The following is a 7,371-nucleotide window of genomic DNA, read 5'->3' as shown; positions in this document are numbered from 1 at the left end:
ACCATGTTAAAAATTTTTACTCTTGGCAAAAACTAATCACTTTAAAAGTTGTGAATCTTTGGCAATTTCTTCAAAACCAGTCACTGGTAAAAGTTGTGACTCTTGGCAAATTTTCAAAACCAGTCACTTTAAAAGTTGTGACTCTTGGCAATTTTTCAAAACCAGTCACTGGTAACCAATTACCATAATGGTGTAATCGATTACACAGTTTATTTTATTAAAAGTTGTGACTCTTCATGTTGAGGTTTGAAATCCAACATTCAAAAACCACTGGTAATCGATTACACTATTTTGAAAATATTTTGTCACAAGTTGTGACTCTTGAGATTTGAAATTCAACGTTCAAAAACATTGGTAATCGATTACTACTTTGTAAAACAGTTATAAAACTATTTTGGGCTTCTGGTAATCGATTACTGCCTTATGGTAATCGATTACCAGATAGTAAAAAACTTTGGTAAAAGATTTTTCTTTGGACAAATTGTGCTATTCAATCTTTTCTTTGAAAAATTATTTTTATACTTATCTTGATGCTTTTCTTGAGGTTCTTGCATATCTTGAGTCTTTTCTTGAATCTTCACTTGAATCTTCTTGATTTCTTTAATCTTGTTTGAATGCATCTTTTTAAAATCTTTGGCATCATCAAAATAATCTTGGAAGCTTTGCTTCTACAACGCTTAGACTATTTCCTTGGGGATGGTACCACATTACGTTTGAGAGTTGAGGTCAGGTGCATGCATCATACTGAGCATGATTGATTGGAACTATGGACTATTGATGACTATTTGTTGAGTGTGTGTTGGACTAGTGAATGTTCGTATAAGCTTATGATATTTGTTAATTTCTTCTTACTAATTATGTTTATTTGATCTTTGTATTAATTTCTTTTATAATAAACTCACCCCTTGTAATTTTTGTACCATGTGGTTGGTACCTGCGATGATCGCGAACCTTTGTTCGTGGGAGCAGAATGACAGTAATAGAGTACGAGAAGTGAGATTCTTTTGTGGAGTCACCGAGCCGACGTGATGACGTTGGGATTATTTTGGGAGGAAGTTGTGTTTTGTTAATCAACTCCTCCATAGCGGGTTCCATAATTCTTTTTGTTGAATTGAGGATGTAAATCACAAATTTAATTATATGTATGAACAAATTTACTTTCCATTATGTGAATGATGTGTATTGAGTTACTATACCTATATATATATATATATATATATATATATATATATATATATATATATATATATATATGTATGTATATGTATGTATATATATGTATGTATGTATGTATTCACTTAAGTATTGGTGCGTTGTTTGGTGAATGTATATCGAGAAAAAAATTACTTTCATTTTTCATAAGCAAATTAACGGAGTTTTCATTTAAAAATTGAAATTCTCACGATTTAGAGTGGTGATATTGTAGTGACGAGGCGGGTCTTTACACTATCCAACCAGAATTCACATTTGGAGAATTTTGCATACAACTTATGCTCCTTCAAGGTTTGCAAGGCTAACCTCAAGTGTTGCTCATGCTCCTTTTTACTCTTAGAATACACCAAAATATCATCAATGAAAACTATCACAAAATGGTCTAAGAACGACTTGAAGACTCGATTCATCAAGTCTATAATATTTGCAGGGGCATTGGTTAATCCAAAAGACATAACCAAAAATTCATAATGTCCATATCGAGTACGGAAAGCTATCTTAAGAATGTCCTCCACCTTTATCTTTAACTGATGGTATCCAGCTCTCAAATCAATCTTTGAGAAGCATTGAGATCCTTGAAGTTGATCAAACAAGTCATCGATGCGAGGTAGATGATATTTATTTTCATTGTTACCTTGTTTAATTGTCGATGGTCAACACATAAATGAAGTGAACCATATTTCTTCTTGACAAACAACATAGGTGCACCCCAAGGGGAACAACTAGGACGAATGAAACCTTTGTTGAGAAGATCTCTCAATTTCTCCTTCAACTCCTTAAGTTCAACTGGAGCCATCTGATATTGAGGTATAGATATGGGTTGAGTTTCTAGAAGCAAATCAATGCCAAACTCTACCTCTTTATCTAGCAGTATACCAAGTAACTCTTTAGGGAAAACATCAGGGTATTCACATACCACTAGGACTTGCTCCAACTTTTCTATTGTCACACTGACATATTTTATCATTGCAAGGTACTCTTGGCAACCCTTCCTCAACAACTTGTGAGCTTTTACCGCTGAAATCAAGTTACTTGATCACCAACTTTGATCACCCTAAAACACAAAGGTTGGTTCCTCCGACATATCAAACTTCACCACTTTATTGTGGCAATCTAAAGTAGTATGGCAAGAAGCCAACTAATCCATACCCAGATGACATCAAAGTCTACCATATCCAACTCTATAAGATCTACCATCAATAATTTTCCCTCAAACAAAATCTCACAAGATTTGTACATTGAATTTTCTAATAGAGGGACATAGCGAAGCCACTATTAGAGGCTCACCAGAGGTAATGGATCTCTCCCTAAAGCACTTGCAAAGAATGGAGATACAAAGGAATGTGTAGTTCTAGAGTCAAACAAAACACGTGCATCTCGAGAGTCTATCGAAAGTATACCTTTCACAACAACATTGGATGCCCAGGCATCTTAACGAGTCAAGGTGAACACACGAGCCTCTCCTCCACTTGTATGTCCCTATCCTCTACCTCCCGATCCTCTACCACCTTGATGTGATCTATTTAGTACACGTGATTCATAACCACTAGACTGTCCCATCTAGACCATAGGTGTTTCCACTCCGCTAGAAGACGATTGAAAAGATGACATAGGACAACTTCTAGCAAAGTGCCCAACTTGCCCACATTGATAACAACTTGTTGATCCTTGCCTATGCCTTTCCACATGTAACACAAGTAATAAGGGTCCAATCAAAAGTCGTATGATGTTATGAAACACCTCGGCTATGAGCTGTGTTAGTTGGTTGGCTAGCTTGAGTGACCTGTGGATGTCAACCTCCATGTTGACCTTGATGATGTTGATTTGTATCATCTCTAAGACCTTCACCACCATGGCCCTGATGGCCACCACAAGATGTCTCCGAGTGAAACCTCTTGTGTAAGTCACAAGAATTTTCACCCCTATCTCTATTTCCTCGCTCAACAGTCAAAGCCCTATTTAGGGCTTGATCACAAGTTGTGTCACCATGTCCTACAATTGCCCTAAACAACTAATTCTTCAAACCTTCCAAGAACCTCTGAACTTGTAACTTCTCAGTAGCCACCAAGTGTGGTGCATACCTAGAAAGTTGCATGAATTAGATATTATATTCCATCATTAACATATGATCTATTTGCACAAGTGTCTCAAACTCTCATGCTCTGTGGTCTCTAACACTCTAAGGAAAAAAGTGAGCTAAGAAAAACTCGACAAACTCATCCCACGCTAAATGAAGTGATCATGTTGGTCTTGCAAGGAGCATGGTCCCATGCCATGCCCTCGTTACATCATGAAAACAAAAAGTTGCAAACTGCACCATCCGAGTAGGGGAACAACCTAAACCCCGACATATCCATGATACCATATCTACAAAGGTCTAAGGATCCTCATAAATGTCAAAGCTGCTGAAAGTCGGGGGATTAAGCTTTGTGACTGCACTCAAAGGAACATTTGCCATAGTGGGTTGAACCAGTGGCTGCTCATGATGTGCACCATCTTGACTAGTCTCGAAAACTGGTTGTTGTTGCTCTTCTTGTTGTTGCCTTCATTCCCCAACCACATCAACTAGCAGTTAACTGAGCTAGTGTTGGGCTCCCAGTTATAGCTCTAGGAACCTCAACCTCTAGCATTCCACCACCCTTACCACATCTTCCCCGACCACAACCATGATCACAACCATGTCCATGGACCCTTAGGGATACGTTTTAGGGTTGAGTAGAAGCCTCATCAAAAACTGGCTCACTATCACGCCTATTCCTGGGTGGCGTTTTGACCTAAGACAAGAGTAAGGATCAAAGATTTAATTATGAGGAAGAACTAGAAAGGCAAACTTAGAATCAAATACACTAAGAAAAAAACTCCAGTCTAAAAATGGATTTTCATAGCCTCTTGCATGTAAGGTGTGCCCGGGTTAACAAGTTACAAACAAGATTCTACAACAAACCAAATAATGCAGCTATATTACCTATCAACCTGGCTCTGATACCAACTTTGTCATAACCCACTATTGGATCATGATTGGTCCACAAACTATAATTTCCTTAACCTGGCTAGCCTAAGAGTACCTTACTCCAAATAACAATTAAAAGACCAACCCAAAGGGATTACCGAAAATCTGACAGAGTTTCCCCTAAAAATAGGGCAAATCCCATACTGAATAACTTGTGAAAGCATATCATACATTCATATATATATATATATATATATATATATATATATATATATATCCAGATCTAACAATTAGATATAAAGAGGCCTCAAATCACAACATAGGTCCTTGACATAATATTCAAAATATCAACTAATAGTGATGTTGATCATAGATACTAAGCATCAAAGGAGGCTTACCATAAAGATAAAAAAAATTCATGAGTAAGTCAGCAAATCCCAAGAAGTAAGCTACTCAACCACATGTGTATCCGAGGGGGAAAAATGAAAGAAATGGGTAAGTCACAAAAACTTAGTGAAAGCGTAAAATACAAAGCAGACAGGAAAGAGAGCACAAACATAGCATGAGTTTTTACATCCAAAAACAATTTAAATGACATTAAATAAAAGCGAAATAAATACAACTCCCTTTTAGAAACTATTGTATACTCCCTTGGAAACTTTTAGAACTACACATAAACTTTTATTCAAGAATAACAACTTTGTAAAAACTTTCATTCTGCTATACGCATATAAACCACATTATCTCTTCGTTATGGTGAACGGTAATTATGGAACTACGACATTTAGCTTGTAGGCTGCATTATCTCTTCGTTGATGTAAAAAAAATCTTTAGGAACTATGGATATTCAACCCATAGGCTAAATTCTCTCTTCGTTGCAACAAATAGAAAAAAAAATACATATATACTATGAGTGTTCGACTCGTAGGGTACATTATCTCTTCGTTGTAGCAAACAGAAAACATATAGACTATGAGTATTTGACTCATAGGCTACATTATCTTTCCGTTGTAACGACCAATAATCAATCATAAACTCACAATAAATAAAAACTAATCCAATATCCACTTTTAAATACCATATCAAAACTATTAAGAATTGTTAGACTAAAATTTTTAACCTGTGATGTTACAAACTACAAAACGAAACATAGGTCATTGACAAAATGCGGAAAAACAAAAATCAAAATGTACCTCTAGCCATTGCCGTGAAAGAGCTGTCTTGTTTTGGCTCTTCCAAGCTCTCACTCTTTCTCTATATAGATGATGTATCAGACAAAATTAGAATAGGTGAGCCAGAGACCAAATACATGTGCTATATATAGACATTCTACCATCAAGAATGCATTTAGTAGTCATTACCACTCATTAGTGGTCATTACCACCCATTAGTAGTCATTCAATATTTGGCTTCTTAATTCCAAAATTGATGGAGCATTTTATTTTGCAAAACGTACAGACCAAATTATTACATTCTCCTACTTGGTCCAAACGTTTTGACACAATCATTAAAATAAGTCAATGCTCAAACTTCTTAAGAAATGAATATATAAATCATAGTGATAGTTCCTCTTATAACAAGTGATATCATACATGTATTACAATATGCTCAGTTTCCCAAGCAGTATACTCAAAGTGGTAATAAAACTTAATGAATAAACCCAATGTTTATTCTTGGCCCAAAACATCATTTTTCTCAAATAAATCAATGTGCACTTGAATATGAGAAAATATCATAATATAAAAGTTTCAACTCTAACCTGTATGTATACAATCATAAAATGGAACCAAGTTCCATTCTTTCTACATGATCCTTGAATTTAAACAGTGGCATGCCCTTAGTTAAAGGATCAATGATCCTTAACTTAGTGCTTATATGCTCAATTACCACTTTCTTATCTTTTACTCTTTCCCTAATGGTTAAGTACTTAATGTCGATGTGCTTATTTTGACTTCCACTTTTGTTATTCTTAGCCATAAAGATAACAGTTGAGTTATCGCAGAAAATTCTCAAAGGCTTTGAAATAGTATTAACTATCTTCAGCCCAAAAATGAAACTCTTAAGTCGTACACCATGTGATGTAGCCTCAAAACAAGAGACAAACTCAACTTCCATGGTAGAAGTAGCAGTCAAAGTGTGCTTAACACTCCTCCACGAAATAGCTCCACCAGCCATCATGAAAATGTACCCAGATGTTGATTTGCGAGAATCAACATAACCAGCAAAATTTGAGTTTGAATAATCAATCACATCTAGATTGTTTACCTGTCTATACATAAGCATGTAATCTTTGGTCCCCTGAAGGTACCTCATCACCTTCTTTGCAGCTCTCCAGTGGTCAATACCTGGATTACTCTGATATCTTCCTAACATTCCAACTACAAAAGCAATGTGAGGCCTTGTGCACACTTGAGCATACATGAGGCTTTCAACAACTGAAGCATAAGGAATGTTTTTCATCTGTTTCCTCTCAAAGTCATTCTTTGGGCATTGATTCAAATTAAACCTATCACCTTTCACAATGGGAGCAACACTTGGTGAACAATCTTTCATCCAAAATCTCTCTAAAATTTTGTTATATAGGTTTCATGTGATAAACCTAAAATACCTCGAGGTCTATCTCTATGAATCTTAATGTCAATGACATAAGATGCATCACCCATATCCTTCATGTCAAAATTCTTAGAGAGAAATTGTTTAACCTCATGTAGCAAACCCCGATCATTTGCTGCAAGTAAAATATCATCTACATATAAAACAAGAAAACATATTTTACTCCCACTGACCTTGTGTTATATGCATTGATCCATGGGGTTTTCATCAAAACCAAATGAAGAAATTATCCCATGAAACTTAAGGTACCACTGGCGGGAGACTTGTTTTAAACCATATATAGATTTATTAAGCTTGCAAACCAAATACTCATCACTACTAGAGGAGAAGCCTTCAGGTTGTTTCATATAAACCTCCTCCTCTAAATCACCATTAAGAAAGGTTGTTTTCACATCCATTTGTTGCAACTGAAAGTCAAAATGAGCAACTAATGGCAATATAATACGAAAAGAATCTTTATTAGACACAAAAGAAAAAGTCTTTGTGTAGTCGATTCTTTCTTTTTGAGTAAATCCCTTAGCAACAAAGTCTTGCCTTGTATCTCTCAATGTTGCCTAAAATATCGTTTTTGGTCTTAAATACCCATTTACAACCAA

The sequence above is a fragment of the Glycine max genome, chromosome 4 (assembly GCF_000004515.6).
Source record: "Glycine max cultivar Williams 82 chromosome 4, Glycine_max_v4.0, whole genome shotgun sequence".
NCBI classification, from domain to species: Eukaryota; Viridiplantae; Streptophyta; class Magnoliopsida; order Fabales; family Fabaceae; genus Glycine; species Glycine max.
This window is presented reverse-complemented; position numbering follows the sequence as displayed.